This window comes from Mus caroli, unplaced genomic scaffold (assembly GCF_978045245.1).
Source record: "Mus caroli unplaced genomic scaffold, Mus_caroli_1 scaffold_19, whole genome shotgun sequence".
NCBI lineage: Eukaryota > Metazoa > Chordata > Mammalia > Rodentia > Muridae > Mus > Mus caroli.
This window is the reverse complement of record NW_028227274.1, coordinates 60,695,011-60,716,421: the sequence shown is the minus strand read 5'-3', so window position 1 is coordinate 60,716,421 and position 21,411 is coordinate 60,695,011. Positions and strand designations below refer to the sequence as shown.

Below are 21,411 nucleotides of genomic sequence, written 5' to 3'. Positions count from 1 at the left end.
CAGGTATGTACTTGATTGGTTTCTTTATTGCACACCTGACTCATTTACAGTGCAAGCTCCATCAGATGAAGACCTCAGCTGTTTTATTCATTGAGGTGTGTTCAACTCATGATTCTTGCTTATCAGGTGGAGGAGATGATCAGTGATCAATGGAAGTCACTGGAACCTAGGTCTGCATGAACACAAGGCTACGTGTTTCTGTATCCTATTCTAGCTTGAGCAAAAGCTATAGGTTTATAGGTGGTCTGTCTAGGAAGAGACAGCCATAGTCAACAGGTATTCTTGTAACAGTTCACACATGACCTCAACATTCTGTGAAGCCCACAGGAAAAGAGGCCCTGGTCCCTTTGACACTCACATCCTTGTTGATTTCAACACCCGATTAGAGTCGACAAATTATTTTTTTGCCAGTATAAGCTCAGGATTTGCTTTATTAGGTTGGAGTGTTCCTTCTCAATAAATGCACAGTATTTGCAGGGTGCTCTGAAACTGCATGAAACAATTATGTTCATCATGTCACAAAAAACATCCTTTTAAGAAGTTTGGAAAGATTTTTAAAGTGCTGGACATGAACTGAACATGTCAGCATAGAAAACTGGGGATAGAGAGCTGTTGGGACACTTTAGAGCTCCATTTCTGCAGTGCCAATTCATTATATAACATGCTGCCTGTGATTGGCTGCTACTTGTCATTCCCATATTCTTAAGTTCAACCCTTAGATGATGTGCAGTAACCAACCAACGTTTCTCATCTTCATAGTGTGGACTGCCTGACATAACTTTCAGAATTATTCTATAAATCTCCCTCACAGATTGTCTCTGGTTATATTTCCACTGTAATTTCCAGTGGCAGTAAAGTCTCTGGTCTATAGTATGTGTGGTATGTGACCATATGCAATGCATACTGAGTAGGCACGTGCTAGTTTGCTGGCTGAGTAACTGGCATGCAATATTCCACAAAGGGAGACATATTCTTCACTGTATTTCAAAGCACTCTTTGAAAGCACAGAGGAGATTTTTTTCCTAAAACAGAGAAGATCCAGCAAAAAGATGTTTAAAAGGGGGATTTTTTTAAATTATCAAAAGGAATATTCTACTTGAAATAAGAGTAGATTAACATATTATTCATTCAACTGAAATATAGGCCTACTGTGTCTACAAGAAAAATAGAGAGTAAACAGATATGTAAGAAAATAAGTAGTGCTAGTTCCAAAAAGGGTAGGGAGATGGGGGCTGTGGGGGTTAGAAGGCTGCCATCTTTGTGTTTGAAGAGGAATGTGCATGTGTGCACAGAAATGTGGAACTATACTCTCCTATGTGAACATGTGAGGAGGGCAAAGTTGTCTTTCCATTTTTTTAGGGTTTCATTTTTGTTTGTTTGTTTTGTTTTGTTTTTGAGACAGAGTCTAACACTAACTTAAAGCTTGTCACTTGGGTTATATTGGCTGGCAGGGAACTAAAGGAATCTACCTATCTTTGTCCTCCAGTCATAGGCAAGACCACCATGCCCAACATTTACTAGATGAACACATATGTGCATGTTCATGGACACATAAGCACACACACACACGTGCACACACACACATATGTACCTATAAACACACCCCTATACCTGCTTGTATACAAATACACACACACTCTACACACAAAAAATATTTTTAAGATGCTGTTGGTGTTGCCTCACCCAGAAAACTGACTCAATTGGTCTTGTCTATAGTTTGAGTGTCAGAACTTTTGAAGCTCCAAGTTATTCTGATTTGTAACCAAGGTTGAGTCTCACTGAAGAAGGCGATAAGGACCTGTTCATTGCCAGAGAGAGACTTCAATGGCTTCCTGGAATCGCTTTGAATTTCTGATGCAAAATTTATTTAAGAACACCTGGCTCAACTGAGAGACTAATTCACAGTTTTTAGAATGACTACAGTCAAAACAGAGCAAAATAAACAAAACCAAGTGTTAACGTGAATGTAAGGAATTTGGATATATATATATATATATATATATATATATATATGGATTATAGAAGGCTCGGTGTGTTATCAGAATGACCACATGAACCCAGAAATTCAATTGTAAATACATATTCCAAAGAACTGAGAACAGGAATACAAACAGAATGTTTTATACCAACATTCTTAACAGCATTAGTAATAAAAAGCCTGTAGACATAATCTAGTGGCTTATATCCATGAACAGGCAGTAAATAAATCAGGATGTAATAGATATGTAAACACATACATGTATTGGAATATTATGTTTCCATAAAAGGCATGAAGGAGTGACACATGCTTCAATATTGATATACACTGAAGATATCATACTGGGTGAAATGCACCAGAAATAAAAGAGCAAATATGTGATTCTGCTTATATTAGAATCACAGACTATACAAATTCACAAGAAAAGAAAGAAAATTAACAACTCCTCAGACCTGGGATTGCAGGGCAGTGGGAATTATTACTTAATAGGTAGGAGTTATCTTTTGAGTTGCTGGACATTTTCTGGAAATAGTATTGATGATAATAGTTCCACACCATTTTGGAGGTACTTCTTATTACAGAAACATTTGGTCATTATTTAATATATTACTGGCCAACTGTATGTGTTTTATTATAATACAAAAAGAATATATGGATGAGTATACATCAGGATGCTACTATATAACACTTCTGTGTTAGTGGTCAGTTGGGCTGGGTATTTTATGTTACTTTCTTTCCTACAATGGATGAGGGGAATATTACCCTTAGCAGGTGGATTCACTACATAGCTCATGCTCCCCATTAGAACCACTTTCCCTCTGCTGATTTTCTTCTTCTAGGAAGAGAAAACATGTTCAGAGTGTTTGTTATAGATACCTCTGGTTGAAATAATATGTATTTAAAGAATGTGGGACGGAGGTTCAATGTCATGGTTCATTTGTGGCATGCCAATTAAGAGCTGGAAGAGGCTAAACTTTAAATTATGAGTGATAAGCTCAATTTAACCATAGAAAGAATTTTTATGGTTAGGCAAAAATAAGTATAAATTCCAGTAACAGTAAGTAAAATAAATTAGGAGTTACTCTTTCAAAGTCCGTGTTAGATCCTTGGGTTGCCTCTGACACCCTCCGGGAACACCGTCAAGAGCAATTAGACAGTTCTTACAATAGAGGTGCCATCTATGCTAAATGGGTTTTTTGACAGCCTTTCCTGTGAGAAATGTTTCTTTCATTTCTTTTTCAATGATCTTTTGACCCATTAACAAAGAAATTCTATAAACTTGCTGGCTGGATTTAACATTTTCTCTGTTCTTGGTAAAAGAAAACTCAAAGACTTAAACCTGAGTTCTCTATATAGGTTAGTTTAAATAAAACCAAATGTCAAAGGACAACATTAATACAAATAATAGTTACAAATAGCAGAAGCCTGTGCATGCACTAACATAAGGTATGGATTATGCTACAGATGGCGTTTGCTTCCACACTGGTTCTATTAATAATAAGTCACGTGACTTTAAATCATTCACTTATTTCCTCTGAGCCTCAAAAGTTAGATCAAATGTCTTAATACCCAGCAAATACATACTGAGGGGCAACGACATGCTAAGTGCTGTACTGGACACTGTCACAGTCCTCATCCCCAAGGAGTTCACACTATGGCAGAAACAGAGAAGACAGAAGCAGACATTCACAGAACAAATGCAGATGTGCTCAGTACGGCAAAATTGTTCTCTCATTCTGATGTTTATAATTCACTGAGTTTCCTTTCTCAAATACAGATTCTGTTTGTATAAATCTCAGGCGAAGTGTAGGCATTTGGCTTTTATAACCTTGTGTCACATGGATGCTCTTCTTGCATTCTCTTCTATTCTGTGGAGGGAGGATGAAAGTACATGTGGGTGTGCACGCACACAGAAGCTGGAGGTTGACCTTAGATGCTGTCCTCCATCGCCTCTCCACCTTGTGTTCTGAAATAGGATGTCTAACTCACCCTGAAACTTACCAGTTCAGTTACTGTAGCGTGCTACAAAGCCCAAGTGTCCTCCTGTATCTCCTTCACCAGTGCTGAGATTACAGGTGCATGCGACTATGTCTGGCATTTTAATGCACATTCTGGGGACTGGATTTAGATCCTTGTGAGTCATCTCTCCAGATTTCTGAATTACAAAACTCTAAAGGGCATAAACATGAAGGGGTAGTATAGAGTGAATAAATGAGAGGAAAATGTTAGGTAGTCCAGGAACACTACAGATGACATTCAGGTGACCTTTGCAGAGGATTCAGACATAGAGGAAATAAAGGAGTGAGGCTTATGAGCAAATGCCTTGAGACATGAAAACCGTTTGGGTTCTCTCTCAGAGAGGAGAGCACCTGAAAGAGCACACAAAAGTACCAAGTAGTAGACTCTGAGGACCAGTCTTCCCTCATGAGAAGCTCATGTCCTACTGGAAGATGTAGAAGTGTAGGAGCAGAACAGTGTCATATGGGAATGAATGTGAGAACAAGTCAGAAGAGCTATCAGGTGAGTCGAAGAATCAGAGAGAAGAGGGCTTGGAGTAGAATTGGGACGATGAGGAGAAAAGAGTGGGCTGGAGAGATGGCTCAGCACTTATGAGCGCAGAGGTCCTGAGTTCAATTCCCAGCAACCACATGGTGGCTCACAACCATTTGTAATGAGATCCGATGTGCTTTTCTGGTGCGCCTGAGGAGAGAAGAGGGTGGCTCATTCGAGGCAGGAGAGGTGGTCTTCTCATAGAAGACAAACTGGTTGTCTGGTGCCAAATGGTCAGTCAAAAAATCATGCATACAAATAACAATATAGAAACTGAGAAAATCATATTTAGGAATATATATGTGTGTATATGTATATATGTATATGTATACAATAAAATGAGAAAAGAGAACATGAGTTTAAAAAAGAGTGGGGAAGGGATATTGTCTTAGGGTTTCCATTGCTGTGAAGAGACATTATCACCAAGGCAACTTCTATAAAGGACAACATTTAATTGGGGCTGGCTTACAACTTCAGAAGTTCAGTCTATTATCATCAAGGCAGGGAGCATGGTAGCATCCAGGCAGGAGTGGCACTAGAGGAGCTGAGAGTTCTACATCTTGTTCCAAAGGCAAATGGGAGAAGACTTACTCCCAGGCATCTAGGAAGAGGGTCTCAAAGCTCACCCCCACAGTGACACACTTCCTCCAACAGGCCACACCTATTCCAATAGGGCCACAACACCTAATAGTGACACTTCCTGGGCTAAACATACTCAAACCACCACAGGAATATGGGAAAATTTGGAGGGAGGGAAGGGAAAGGAGAAATGCTGTAACTATTTTATAATCTCAATAACATGAAAAAAAAAGTTTAAAATATTGGTAGACTCAAAGAAGACAGTGCTAACCACAAAAGGGTTAGCATGCAATATGTTATTTAATATCCAATATGGAAAAAGAATAATGTCATGGGTGGTTCGTGAGAAGTAAAAACAAACCATATTTCTAATTTGCATACATAGAAAGATGCTATAGTTTTATTAGATGGAAAAATAAGGTGTGAAATACTAGCAAGAGCTGCACATATGCATGTTCAATAAGGCAGCTGGGAGCTTGTAGCTACAACTGAAAGGGATAGCCACACAAGAAACACACATGGTATTTGCCTTGGAGAGAAATGTAAACATCCAAGAAGGGGTCAGAGTCTTGACTAAACATGATGTAGAGAAGGCAGCAGCTGAAGATAGGAAAGAAAGTAGAGAGCATCTGCAGAGAAGCAGAGAAGAGTGGCATTGTAGAAGACAGATGGGAAATATGTTCCTTGATAGCAGTTTGTGTTGCTGTGCGCATGGGTGGAAAGGTAAGAAGATCTCAGTGCAACTGGGATGATGGATGGAAAGGTAAATAGAAATGTGGGAAGTGGGGGCAGTGGTCACACATGAGGCAGCTTTGGATGAAAGTCAAATGACAAAAATGTCCAATGAAAAGCAATCAAATAATCTAAGAGAGCCCCAGGTTTCTGTAGGCTGATGCATTGAAATGCTGAAAACCAGGCTAGCCTGTATCCTTCAGAAAAACTTGTTGAAGAGAATATGTTTAAAGGAATAGAGAAAAGCAGAGGACAATAACTATGTACTAATAACTATGTACTAATAACTATGGGGTAAAACTGAGAATGGACCAGGCAGGATTACAACAATTCTTTTATGTATTTACAAATTGACCATCATAATAACGTTATGTTGATGAGAGACCTTTAGCATTGGGCAAAAATCTCTGCTAGAGGAAAGGCCTGCTAGCCCACATCTTAGGATCGCCATATACAACGGAAACATCTTTGAAAATACACAGTGTGTGTGCACTCACAGAAGGTCCTGAGCAGCTCAAACATTCCTATCCAGCTTCTATCTTTGCCCCTCCCCAGCTCACAAACTTGGTGCACTCACTGTAACATCAGAAGATGCTGAACACACAGTCATGAACTCAAGCAAGCTGGCTCAAGAGCTAAGTGATGGCCAAAGATCTCTAGCCCACTAGTAAATCAAATAAAGGAACAAAAGCAGAACAGGAAAAATTCAGAGTCCATTCTGCATGTTCTGGGGAGTTCTGTGATTGTGTGACATTCGGAATACTGGTGAAAGGGGGTGACCAGACAGCCATGTCTAAGAGAGAGTCTCAGAAAACAAACACCATACTCTCAGTAACAGACACTTTAAAGAGAAAAGAAGAGAGGGAAAGAGAAAAAGGCAAAGCTTGCATGTCACTGCAGGTGAGAGAGGAAAGATGCCAGCAAAACTCTCTTGTTTTAGCACACAACTAGAATAGCAGAAAATAAATACTAAGTCAAATAAAGTCAGGACAGAGATTGATGGCAAAAAGAGATACCGGGGACAAAACCTGAAATACTGGAAATGAAAAACTCAATAAACGAAATACAGAGCTCCATAAGAAGTTCCATCCACAGAATGAGTTAGTTTTTCCTTGAATGTTAGACAGTGCACTATGTTCTTTAAACAAGAATTTTAGCTAACCAAATAATGATATAGTGTGAAGATTGTATCTGTAAAATAATTTTTGAGGATTCCTGGGAATACTGATTATATCACCCCTGAATCTCAAAGAGTAACATCCCAAGGAGTTTGGAAATACTGATAAATTGTCTTTGTTTCCACTGTATATGACAGGTTATAAAATGCATCAGTGTAGCTGAATGAAATACTTTGATTTAGTTTTGTAATATTCATATGGAATTACAAAAGATTTGAAATAACCAATAGAATCTAGAGTAAAAAGAACAATTCTGGAGATATCACTATAGAGAGTTTTAAGTTGTAATGCAGAATCATAGGAATAAAAATAGCCTGGTTTTGGCATAAAAACAAACTTGTAGATCAGTAAGAAAGAATAAAGGGTCCAGGTATAAACCCATGAGCCCATGCCTATTAATTTCTGGCAAAGATGACAAAATGCACATGGGGATGGGGAAGGTAACCACTTCAACAAATAGTGCCAGAAAGATTGGAGGTGTATAGCTAGAAAATCAAACTAGATCCTGTCTTCACGATCTACAAAAGTTGCTGCCAAACGTTTCAAAGACCCTAATGTAGACCCAAAACACCGAAGATGTCAGAGAACAACTTAGGGCCAATGGTTCAAGATGTAGACATAGACATTTTGAACTGGACTCCAGCTCTGAATGAAATAATACCTGTTGGCAAATGGCCTCATGAAATTAGAACGCTTTTGGACAGCCTACAGACTGGGAAAAAGATATTCCCAATGGTTCAATATTGGCATGTACCATGGAGGTAACCAACAGCTGTCTAATTAGACCTAAGGCCCCCTTCAATAGGAAGGAAATTGTGCCCAGTATTGTAAACCTAGGCATATATCCATTGTTGGTGCGGACATTACTGCTACTTTCTCCAATTCAGGAAAATTCCCAGTTGCATTTGTAATATCTATCCTTATGTGCACAGGCAAGTATAGCTCTCACCCCTTACCGTTTTAGCTTGTTCTGCAGCAGAGACAGAGCACTGCAGAAAGCCACAACTGACCAAAACACACGGAACAACTGACTGTGGAGTGTTCAGCCTCAATAATACATTTACACTGAAACCCATACACCGACAGCTTAGAGAATACAGTGTAAAGGCCCTGAAAAATTGTAAGGTATGGAAGACCAGTATAGATGCTACAAGATTGCATCTTCTAGATACAACAGGGAAGCTGGACCCATGGACACTCAATCCATGGGTACCTAAGCAAAACCTGAAGATGACAATGGTATGTGAGATGAGAAATCCTACAAGGGCCCTTCTCTCAGTGTCAACTGATGGCTGATGAGAGAGGGAGAGAAAATTCTTTCCCTTCAGGAGAAGGCTCCTGATAGGTTGTGCAGTCCCAAATGGGCAGCCCTAAATACAATAAATACATTTAATGTATTTTAAGTGATTCTCTTCAAAATGCAAAGTACATATTGACTTAAACAAATCTGCTTAATGTAATGTAGATTTAGGTTTTCATCTTTATCCTACCTTCAATAACCTTTAGATAGTGTTTTTGTTTGTTTGTTTGTTTGATTTTGCTCCCCCACCCCCTAAATAGCCTAAGATTCCACCATCTATTCACACCATTTTACATTGTTTGCTTCTCTTCTTTCCCTCCTTCTCCCTTCCTTCCTTTCTTGATGTCTGTCTTTCTTTAAGATATCAAATACTAGATTTGTTATGTTGTTTGATTTCTTGTTTTGTTGTTACTATTGTTCTTCTTGCTTTTCTTTAATATTTTAAATGTCTTATCTGACAATATCATATATATATATATATATATATATATATATATATATATATATATATATAATATTTCAATCAAATTCATCCCCTCTCCCTTACTCTGTCTCAGCCTCTCTAACATTCCTCATCTGGAATGCCTTGTCTTCTGAGTGAGTCCCCCTTACACTTCCACATCTTTACAATTTTATTGTTTTATGACCTACTGAGCATGAGTGGGGTTGTTTGCAAGAACACCACAAGTGTGAGACACTAACCAGTGGTTATATTTACAGGCAATTTAGCAGTTGTTATACCATTAAAAAACCAGGACTTCCCTCTGCCAGGAGGCACTAGCTGTCAATAATTTGTTGGGAGGGGTGGGGCCTCATGAGACTAAGTTTGGAGCTGAGTCGAAAGATTGGACTGCCATACCTGGGGATCCATCCCATAATCAGCCTCCAAACGCTGACACCATTGAATACACTAGCAAGATTTTGCTGAAAGGACCCAGATATAGCTGTCTCTTGTGAGGCTATGCTGGGGCCTAGCAAACACAGAAGTGGATGCTCACAGTCAGCTATTGCATGGATCACAGGGCCCCCAATGGAGGAGCTAGAGAAAGTACCCGAGGAGCTAAAGGGGTCTGCAACCCTATAGGAGGAACAACAATAGGAACTAACCAGTACCCCCCGGAGCTCGTGCCTCTAGCTGCATATGTATCAGAATATGGTCTAGTCGGCCATCAGTGAAAAGAGAGGCCCATTGGACATGCAAACTTTATATGCCTCAGTACAGGGGAACGCCAGGGCCAAGAAGTGGGAGTGGGTGGGTGGGGGAGTGGGTGGAGGGTATGGGGGACTTTTGGGATAGCATTGGAAATGTAAATGAAGAAAATACCTAATAAGAAAAAATTTTTAAAAAAGAATACCATTTTAATTAAAGTAGTAGTAGAACATAAGAGGGTGGTCATTGTTAGCAAATAACATAAACAATACTATAAGTGTATCTTTCAAAAGTATATTCTAGTTCTGTTACACAAATGCATCTTTTCCCTGTGGCTTCTTGAGAGACCAACCCTACAATAACCAGACTATGTATAACAGTGTAATTCTAGCTGAAAATCTGCGGAACCCACACCTGAATGCATGAGGCTTGTTCCACTCTCTGATTCCCTAGTTTCTCCTTCTACTTAATAACAGCATAAGACTAACAATAGAAAGACAGTAAGGCTTCCAAGCTGATTACCGAAGATGTGTGCTTCCTGTTAGTGCATCTCCTGCTTCCCTCACCTGCAGTCCCCACTCAGGGCACCTCTGAAGGTTTTGCACACTGCAGGGCTTTTCTGCTCTTGGGCTCACCTTTGAGTCTTGGCTAAATGCAAGGCATGAAGGCTAGCCCTCTTGCTATGCACCCTCAGAATGAACAGTCTCTGTGTGCTCTCCTTTGTTAAGTTTTGGTTTATTTCCACATTCTAGATAACGTTACAGTCACTAGGAAGTCTATATTTTCAAAATAGCAATTTTTTTTTCCTGGAAGAGATATTATTTCTTATGCCCTATGTTACTTTGTGTTGTTTCAGTAAATGTTGAGGTCTCTTAGTTAGTTTTTCGATAGACTGATTTTCCTCGAGTGCTTTTTTAAAATGAAGGAATAGATAATAGTATGTGTGTAGGACCGTTTCCTAATCAGAGGCATCCTCTTCTGCCTCAGCAGCAGTCACCCAGAGGTCTTGATTAAAACTCAGATTGCCAAGCCCACTCATAACAGTTTCCAGTTCAACACTTTAGGGCTAGAGGCCAGTTCTAACCAGTTCCCAGTTGATGCTGATGCCACTGGCTTGTGAAATGAACTCCGAAGAGCATGACTTGAATACTTGGAAAGAGGCCATTAGTCTGAATCTGCATCCTCTCATCTTTCCCAAGTGCTTTTCTCCTCAGCTGAGAACCTTGCTTGGGAGTGGGTAGATCTTTACAATGATCACCTACACGGCTCCATATGGGAAACAATGCATGAAAGGAAGGTTTTTCTCTTTTTAATTCTGGCTTATTCCATCTTCACACTTACGCCATCTGATATCACTATGCCGCCAGCTGGTTCTGAGACAATATCCTACTTCTGTCAAAGGGTGGAGCTGGAATTTAAGCCCATGGATTCTGATTGTAAGTTCAGTGCTATCCCACTAACATTGGAGCATGCTAATTTGGAACTGAGTAAATTTCCTTTTAAGGAAAGTCACTTCTGTCTACGAGCTTAGGAAAAATAGGTTGATGGTGACAGCTAATATGCTTATTAGCCAGAAAAAAATGCTGGATATAGAAAATGGTAGGGGAAAAGAGAGTAGATTTACTAGTCCTATGAGATAGAAATTAATATATAATGGAATTTCTTTTAGTATTAAAATAATTCCCACTGATTTTCAAGAGAAGTAGGTAACTGGTACTTGTGTGGTGACAGGTCATTCTGAACTGGACCCAGCACTCTCCTGGAAGTTGCTAGTAGAGCTTTGGAAACTGAAGATCATACATAATGGCATGAGAGAGCCTCCAAGTTCAAAGAGGTTCTGTCTGTACACAGCATTTCAGAGTTAAAAATTCCAAAAGAAAGAAGAAAGACAAAGGATATCAAGATCAAAGGCACTGTTCGCTGAGCCATGCGTGAGGCTGTTAAGCAAAGCCAGATCAGCTTTGACACGGTAACAATACACCAGAGCAGATCCTCTCCATGCAGCACGTTAACGATCATGGATCCATCCCTTTGGGAAATGAGAATGCTTAATGATCGTGTCCATAAATTAGGCCATAAAAGAGGCTCTATCGCTTTAAGAAACTTCATTCTCACAAAGTAGAGAGAGAGTAGTTGCAGAGATACATTTATATTTATTTGTGGATTCCATATAGAATCTCTTGACTTATTTTGCCAATATGTCTCTACCCACAACTGTTTGGGAAAACGCCTGCTCAGTACAGAAATATCTTCGTTTGTGCTAAACGTATGGTGTTTCTTCAGCTTTTGGCCGATGGTTTCTTTGAAAGGATTACCTTGTCTGTAAGAATGTCGGTGTGGGATTGAGGAGAATGGGAACTGTGTACAGCCTCTCTCTTATGGTCAATCATTTACTCGAAGAAGCACTCAACTGAGGGGAGATTTCCCCATAGTAGTCTGCTAATGGCCTGCTCCCAGTCCATTTAAAAGAAGGAAAAGCAAAATAAAATATGCCCTTTGCTTAAAGCTACTCTGCTGTGGGCACAGCCAAACAATAGCTGTGGCCAAGCTCGGCCCACTGCATTTTTGTAAATACAGCTTTCACTGGAACACAAACATCACCCTTCATGGCTTTAGGGATTTTTATGGTGACTTTCATACGACATAGACAGAATCCAGTGATTATTTCAGAGCTTTATGACCAGCTGAGCTGAAACTACCTACTCTCTGTCTGCTTATGCAGAAAAAATTGATGGTCCTCTATCTTTAGGAGCCAGAGATAAATTTGATCGAAAGAAGAATAGGAATAACAGGTGTGGTGGCACACAGGTATAATATCAGCAGTTGGGAAGCTGCTTAAAGAGACAGAAAGACTGGCTTAAGTTTGAGGCCAGCGTAGATCACAGAGTGAGTTCTAGGATCACTAGGGCTACATAAGAAAGACCACATCTCAAAAATACTAAAATATAATAAAAACATCAAAGAATATTGTGTGGAAACAATAAGATTAGGGGGTCACTGAAGATGACTGTATGAATGACATATATATATATTCATTCTTTTTACCTGAGCAGCACCTTCCCATTGGCTGAGCCAGAGACAAAGCGTCACATCTCTTTCTTCCTTATTACGCAGTCTCTCGCTTCTCCCCAACTTTCTGTCAACCCATTTTGTCTCTGTCTAAACAATCATAAACACCTATCCTCTTACCCATTTGATCTGCTGCCCACTGGTCAGCTGAGATTTAATATGGCCTCAATTTAACCCTTGCTTCTCTTGCCTCCGTCTGCTTTCCAGTCTCCTACATGGCAAACCCACCTTTCCAGTTAACCAGGCAGTGATATGGGAGAATTCTTCATAGGCCTCCTTCTCTAATGCTCACATATGTCAGCAGATTCTTTTAACTCTGTCTTCTAGATGTCACCTTCTGTGTGCCCCTTTATCAGCTTCTGTTCAGCTTCTGTTCAGTAGCACCGGGCTTCACGGTTGCATGTTGTCTCACGCTCCCAAACTGGGGATCCAGGTTCCACTACTTTCCACATACAGTGCAGTCACACCTACACTTTGCAAAATGTTAAAAAGTGGCACATACCACTTCTGTATTTACCACCCCTGACATGACTCATCACTCACTGGAGAGCCACACCCAAAGCCCTCACCATGACCTAAATGCTGATCTTAGGAAGCTTGCTCATATTCGACTCTATGATCTCAACTCACTACTCTCCGTACATCACTCCAGAAACAGACGTTCCCAAGCTTCCTTAAGTTCCCAGAATGAGCTAAGCACGCTCTCACCTCCAGCTTTCTCAGAAGATGCTGCCCTCTCACCCCCCAGCTCCGAATCTTCCTATCCACCCAGATCTCTCCATCTGGGATCTGATCAGCACACTCTTCACATCATTCGGGTCTCTGTCAGATTCTCCTCTGCAGACAGAGAATGTTTCTGGCCACCCAAGTTTAAAATAAACCTCCTCACTCTCCATCCCTTTGCCATGTATTATATTGATGTTTGTAGCAGTTACCTGGCATGCCTCCCCCTGAGCATCAGAGAAAGACAGACAGAAGGAGACGGAGAGAGGCAAATGAGAATCTTAGTAGAAGGTTAGCAGAAGCAGTAAATTGGTTGATTAGGTTGATTTCTTTCTAGTTCCCACAACATTGACGTGAACAATTCACAGCAGTGTTAAAACAGCAATGTGTGGAATACTGGAAGAAGGAATTAATGAGTGAGTAAGCTAGCTCTTAGTTTAGTGTTCTGGCTTCTTTTTCACAACAAGTCATATTACTGAAGTCAAAATTTGGGGAATTTTCACAGAAAAAAAATACTAATTTTCTCTCTTTGCTACAAATCCTGTAAATAGCTTCCCATTGTTATTTTAGTAAAATACCAAAGTTTGACCTACTTACCTTTCTAGTTTTATTTTTGACACTGCAGCATAATCAGCTCTGAGACAGAAAAATATATAACCCCCACTAAGAGGTCCTTCGCTTTTAGCCACTCCCACCTTTCACCTTTACGGGGCAAGCTGTCACATTTCCTTCAGTCCAGGATCAAATATCTTCTTAGCTGGGCAGTCACCTATGACTCCAGGATTGTTGCTGTCCTAGATGCTTCAGGAGTGCCTTGTAATTATGTGTCATAACTAGTTGTATTTTTAATTAATTTTAAAAGTTAGCATATAGAGCAGAGAGTGTTTTCACACATGTGTTGCTCTCCATCCCCTGACCCCAGCCTTCCCTGTACAGCTGCTCTGCTCTCTTGTCTCCTCCTCTCCATCAACACGCCTCTGCTTTCATGACCTATAGATATTCCTGTGCCTTCTCTGTTCCGTCTACATCTCTCTATGTCTACGCCTGCCTCCTCTTCTCCTCTCATGGTCCCCTTTCATGACCTCTTCACATACATACACGTGGACCTATTTGCACATACAAAAACTTAAACCTAAGTTCCACACATAAGGGGAAGCACGAGGTATTTGTCTTTGAAGTCTGGCTTAATTTGCTTACCATGAGGACTTATTACTCTTGAATTTTCCACCAAGTGTCATGATTTCATTTTTCTTTACTACTCAATAAAAGTCCATTTATCTGCCGTGTATAGGGTGAGAGGGCAGCATATTCTGAGAAGGATGGAGGTGAGGGTGTGCTTGGCTCATTCTAGGAACCTAAGGAGGCCTGGGAACCCCTGTGTTTGGAGCAACGTATATGGAAGGGAGAGAGTAGTGAGCTGAGACCATAGAATGGAGTAGGAGTGAACGTCCTAAGACCATCATTTAGGTCTGCTTTACAACTCAGTAGAAGTAACTGCCCGGTGTAGTACCACATTTGCCTTATCTGTCTGTAGATGGATACCTAGGCTGGTTCCATTTCTTAGCTATTGTGAATAATATAGGAATAAACACACACGTGTAAGAAGCACTGTGGTGGGACTTGAAGTCCTTTAGGTATATCCCTGGTGACTGTGTACAGCTGGATAACAAGGTGGTTCCACTTTCTGTTGTTTGGTGAAACCTATACATACTGATGTCCACAGAGACTCTGCAAGTTTATATTCCCACCCGCGGTATATGACAGTGCCCCCTTTCCCACATTCTCATCTGCATTCCTCGTGGTTGCCGTTCTGACTGATATAATTTACATTCTCCCTGATGGCTAAGAAAGCTGAGCCCTTTTAAATATATTTATCTGCCACATAATAGTCTCCTTTTAAGGAAGTCAGCTCATCAGCCCATTGACTGACTGGAAGTTATTTTGATGTTTGATTTTTACAGTTGTTCATTCAAATCGGGTATATATACAAAGGCTACTGCGTGTGGTGCTAATTGCATATTAACAACGATATCATAAGGGCCGCACATTATTTTTACAATAAAAACTTTCCTGGAGCAGTGGAAAATATTGTATCATTGGGGAATGGTGGTTTCAGCAGGGTTAATTCCTATGACAATAAGCTGCCTGTGTTTCATCTACTGAGAATATGTTCTTTTTGGTGAAGCACCAACTGATCTTTAATTACATGCAAGTAAAAGGAAAATTAACGTTTAAATTCCATGTCTTCCTCTGTGGTATTCTTTTGCAAATGAGTAAATCATGTTCCTGAAGTTATGGAAAACGGATTTTTGGGTTTGTTTTGTTTTGTTTTGTTTTGTTTTGTTTTGTTTTGTTTTCAGTTCTTTACACGTTTTAGATACAGATCCTCTGTCTGATAGTAAAGATTTGTTTTTCATAGTCCTGGGTCTTGATGCTGCTGTTAGTTTTCTTTTTTTTTTTTTTTTTTATTGTATTTTTACTTTTTTTTTTTAATATTTTTATTACATATTTTCCTCAATTACATTTCCAATACTATCCCAAAAGTCCCCCATAGCGCCCCCCACTTCCCTACCCACCCATTCCCATTCTTTTGGCCCTGGCATTCCCCTATATTGGGGCATATAAAGTTTGCAAGTCCAATGGGCCTCTCTTTCCATTGATGGCCGACTAGGCCATCTTTCGATACATATGCAGCTAGAGACAAGAGCTCCAGGGTTCTGGTTAGTACATCATGTTGTTCCAACAATAGGGTTGCAGATCCCTTTAGCTCCTTGGGTACTTTCTCTAGCTTCTCCATTGGGAGCCCTGTGATACATCCAATAGCTGACTGTGAACATCCACTCCTGTGTTTGCTAGGCCCCGGCATCGTCTCACAAGAGACAGCTATATTTGGGTCCTTTCAGCAAGATCTTACTAGTGTATGCACTGGTGTCAGCGTTTAGAAGCTGATTATGGGACGGATCCCTGGATACAGCAGTCTCTAAATGGTCCATCCTTTCATCACAGCTACGAACTTTGTCTCTCTAACTTCTTCCCTGGGTGTTTTGTTCCCAATTCTAAGAAGGTGCACAATGTCCACACTTTGGTCTTCATTCTTCTTGAGTTTCATGCGTTTATCAAATTGTATCTTATATCTTGGGTATCCTAAGTTTTGGGCTAATATCCACTTATCAATGAATACATATTGTGTGAGATCTTTTGTGATTGTGTTACTTCACTCAAGATGATGCCCTCCAGGTCCATCCATTTGGCTAGGAATTTCATAAATTCATTCTTTTTAATAGCTGAGTAGTACTCCATTGTGTAAATGTACCATAATTTCTGTATCCATTCCTCTGTTGAGGGACATCTGGGTTCTTTCCAGCTTCTGGCTATTATAAATAGGGCTGCTATGAACATAGTGGAGCATGTGTCCTTTTTACCGGTTGGAACATCTTCTGGATATATGCCCAGGAGAGGTATTGCTGGATCCTCCGGTAGTACTATGTCCAATTTTCTGAGGAACCGCCAGACTGATTTCCAGAGTGGTTGTACAAGCTTGCAATCCCACCAACAATGGATGAGTGTTCCACTTTCTCCACATCCTCGCCAGCATCTGCTGTCACCTGAATTTTTGATCTTAGCCATTCTGACTGGTGTGAGGTGGAATCTCAGGGTTGTTTTGATTTGCATTTCCCTGATGATTAAGGATGTTGAACATTTTTTCAGGTGCTTCTCTGCCATTCGGTATTCCTCAGGTGAGAATTCTTTGTTCAGTTCTGAGCCCCATTTTTTAATGGGGTTATTTGACTTTCTGGAGTCCACCTTCTTGAGTTCTTTATATATATTGGATATTAGTCCCTTATCTGATTTAGGATAGGTGAAGATCCTTTCCCAATCTGTTGGTGGTTTTTTTGTCTTATTGATGGTGTCTTTAGCCTTGCAGAAGCTTTGTAGTTTCATGAGGTCCCACTTGTCAATTCTCGATCTTACAGCACAAGCCATTACTGTTCGATTCAGGAATTTTTCCCCTGTGCCCATATCTTCAAGGCTTTTCCCCACTTTCTCCTCTATAAGTTTCAGTGTCTCTGGTTTTATGTGAAGTTCCTTGATCCACTTAGACTTGACCTTAGTACAAGGAGATAGGAATGGATCGATTCGCATTCTTCTACATGTTAACAACCAGTTGTGCCAGCACCATTTGTTGAAAATGCTGTCTTTCTTCCACTGGATGTTTTTAGCTCCCTTGTCGAAGATCAAGTGACCATAGGTGTGTGGATTCATTTCTGGGTCTTCAATTCTATTCCATTGGTCTATTTGTCTGTCACTATACCAGTACCATGCAGTTTTTATCACAATTGCTCTGTAGTAGAGCTTTAGGTCCGGCATGGTGATTCCACTAGAGGTTCTTTTATCCTTGAGGAGAGTTTTTGCTATCCTAGGTTTTTTGTTATTCCAGATGAATTTGCAGATTGCACTTTCTAATTCGTTGAAGAATTGATTTGGAATTTTGATGGGGATTGCATTGAATCTGTAGATTGCTTTTGGCAAGATAGCCATTTTTACAATGTTGATCCTGCCAATCCATGAGCATGGGAGATCTTTCCATCTTCTGAGATCTTCTATAATTTCTTTCTTCAGAGACTTGAAGTTTTTATTATACAGATCTTTCACTTCCTTAGTTAGAGTCACGCCAAGATATTTTATATTATTTGTGACTATTGAGAAGGGTGTTGTTTCCCTAATTTCTTTCTCAGCCTGTTTATTCTTTGTGTAGAGAAAGGCCATTGATTTGTTTGAGTTAATTTTATATCCAGCTACTTCACCGAAGCTGTTTATCAGGCTTAGGAGTTCTCTGGTGGAATTTTTAGGGTCACTTATATATACTATCATATCATCTGCAAAAAGTGATATTTTGACTTCATCTTTTCCAATTTGTATCCCTTTGATCTCCTTTTGTTGTCGAATTGCTCTGGCTAGGACTTCAAGTACAATGTTGAATAGGTATGGAGAAAGTGGACAGCCTTGTCTAGTCCCTGATTTTAGAGGGATTGCTTCAAGCTTCTCACCATTTACTTTGATGTTGGCTACTGGTTTGCTGTAGATTGCTTTTATCATGTTTAGGTATGGGCCTTGAATTCCTGATCTTTCCAAGACTTTTATCATGAATGGGTGTTGGATCTTGTCAAATGCTTTTTCTGCATCTAACGAGATGACCATGTGGTTTTTGTCTTTGAGTTTGTTTATATACTGGATTACGTTGATGGATTTCCGTATATTGAACCATCCCTGCATCCCTGGGATGAAACCTACTTGGTCAGGATGGATGATTGTTTTGATGTGTTCTTGGATTCGGTTAGCAAGAACTTTATTGAGGATTTTTGCATCAATATTCATAAGGGATATTGGTCTGAAGTTTTCTATCTTTGTTGGGTCTTTTTGTGGTTTAGGTATCAGAGTAATTGTGGCTTCATAGAATGAGTTGGGTAGAGTACCTTCTGTTTCTATTTTGTGGAATAGTTTGTGAAGAACTGGGATTAGATCTTCTTTGAAGGTCTGATAGAACTCTGCACTAAACCCATCTGGTCCTGGGCTTTTTTTAGTTGGGAGACTATTAATGACTGCTTCTATTTCTTTGGGGGATATAGGGCTGTTTAGATCATTAACCTGATCTTGATTCAGCTTTGGTACCTGGTATCTGTCTAGGAACTTGTCCATTTCATCCAGGTTCTCCAGTTTTGTTGAGTATAGCCTTTGGTAGAAGGATCTGATGGTGTTTTGGATGTCTTCAGGATCTGTTGTTATGTCTCCTTTTTCATTTCTGATTTTGTTAATTAGGATGCTTTCCCTGTGCCCTCTAGTGAGTCTGGCTAAGGGTTTATCTATCTTGTTGATTTTCTCAAAGAACCAGCTCCTTGATTGGTTGATTCTTTGAATAGTTTTTCTTGTTTCCACTTGGTTGATTTCACCCCTGAGTTTGATTATTTCCTGCCGTCTACTCCTCTTGGGTGAATTTGCTTCCTTTTGTTCTAGTGCTTTTAGGTGTGTTGTCAAGCTGCTAATGTGTGCTCTCTCTAGTTTCCTTTTGGAGGCACTCAGAGCTATGAGTTTTCCTCTTAAAAATGCTTTCATTGCGTCCCATAAGTTTGGGTATGTTGTGGCTTCATTTTCATTGAACTCTAAAAAGTCCTTAATTTCTTTCTTTATTCCTTCCTTGACCAAGGTATCATTGAGAAGAGTGTTGTTCAGTTTCCACGTGAATGTTGGCTTTCTATTATTTATTTTGTTATTGAAGATCAGCCTTAGTCCATGGTGATCTGATAGGATGCATGGGACAATTTCAATATTTTTATATCTGTTGAGGCCTGTTTTGTGACCAATTATGTGGTCAATTTTGGAGAAGGTACCATGAGGTGCTGAGAAGAAGGTATATCCTTTTGTTTTAGGATAGAATGTTCTGTAGATATCTGCCAGATCCATTTGATTCATAATTTCTCTTAGTTTCACTGTGTCCCTGTTTAGTTTCTGTTTCCATGATCTGTCCATTGGTGAAAGTGGTGTGTTGAAGTCTCCCACTATTATTGTATGAGGTGCAATGTGTGCTTTGAGCTTTACTAAAGTTTCTTTAATGAATGTGGCTGCCTTTGTATTTGGAGCATAGATATTCAGGATTGATAGTTCCTCTTGGAGGATTTTACCTTTGATGAGTATGAAGTGTCCCTCCCTGTCTTTTTTAATGACTTTGGGTTGGAAGTCAATCTTATCAGATATTAGAATGGCTACTCCAGCTTGTTTCTTCATGCCATTTGCTTGGAAAATTGTTTTCCAGCCTTTCATTCTGAGGTAGTGTCTATCCTTTTCTCTGAGATGAGTTTCCTGTAAGCAGCAAAATGTTGGGTCTTGTTTGTGTAGCCAGTTTGTTAGTCTATGTCTTTTTATCGGGGAGTTGAGTCCATTGATATTAAGAGATATTAAGGAAAAGTAATTGTTGTTTCCTGTTATTTTTGATGTTAAAGTTGGCATTTTGTTCTTGTGGCTGTCTTCTTTTAGGTTTGTTGAGGGATTACCTTCTTGTTGTTTCTAGGGCGTGGTTCCTGTCCTTGTATTGGTTTTTTTCTGTTATTATCCTTTGAAGGGCTGGATTCGTGGAGAGATAATGTGTGAATTTGGTTTTGTCGTGGAATACTTTGGTTTCTCCATCTATGTTAATTGAGAGTTTGGCTGGGTATAGTAGCCTGGGCTGGAATTTGTGTTCTTTTAGTGTCTGTATAACATCCGTCCAGGATCTTCTGGCTTTCATAGTCTCTGGTGAAAAGTCTGGTGTAATTCTGATAGGCTTGCCTTTATATGTTACTTGGCCTTTTTCTCTTACTGCTTTTAGTATTCTATCTTTATTTAGAGCATTTGTTGCTCTGATTATTATGTGTCGGGAGGTATTTCTTTTCTGGTCCAGTCTATTTGGAGTTCTGTAGGCTTCTTGTATGTTCATGGGCATCTCTTTCTTTAGATTTGGGAAGTTTTCTTCTATAATTTTGTTGAAGATGTTTGCTGGTCCTTTGAGTTGAAAATCTTCATTCTCATCCACTCCTATTATCCGTAGGTTTGGTCTTCTCATTATGTCCTGTATTTCTTGGATGTTTTGAGTTAGGATCTTTTTGCATTTTACATTTTCCTTGATTGTTGTGCCGATGTTCTCTATGGAGTCTTCTGCACCTGAGATTCTCTCTTCCATCTCTTGTATTCTGTTGCTGATGCTGGTATCTATGGTTCCAGATTTCTTTCCTAGGGTTTCTATCTCCAGTGTTGCCTCATTTTGGGTTTTCTTTATTGTGTCTACTTCCCTTTTTAGGTCTAGTATGGTTTTGTTCATTTCCATCATCTGTTTGGATGTGTTTTCCTGTTTTTCTGTAAGGACTTCTACCTGTTTGATTATGTTATCATGTTTTTCTTTAAGGATTTGTAACTCTTTAGCAGTGTTCTCCTGCAATTCTTTAAGGGATTTTTGTGCTTCCTCTTTATTGTCTTCTGCCTTTTTATCAGTGTTCTCCTGCATTTCTTTAAGTGTGTTATTAAAGTCCTTCTTGAAGTCCTCTATCATCATCAGGAGATATGCTTTTAAATCCGTGTCTAGCTTTTCCGGTGTGTTGGGGTGCCCTGGACTGGGCGAAGTGGG

General features: G+C 39.7%; 1 protein-coding gene across 1 annotated transcript in view; it reads right to left on the bottom strand.

Moving 5' to 3' along the window:
• Positions 1 to 21,411, bottom strand: part of Htr4 (5-hydroxytryptamine receptor 4) — a 103,603-nt gene that overhangs the window by 25,759 nt on the left and 56,433 nt on the right. The window lies entirely within an intron of this gene.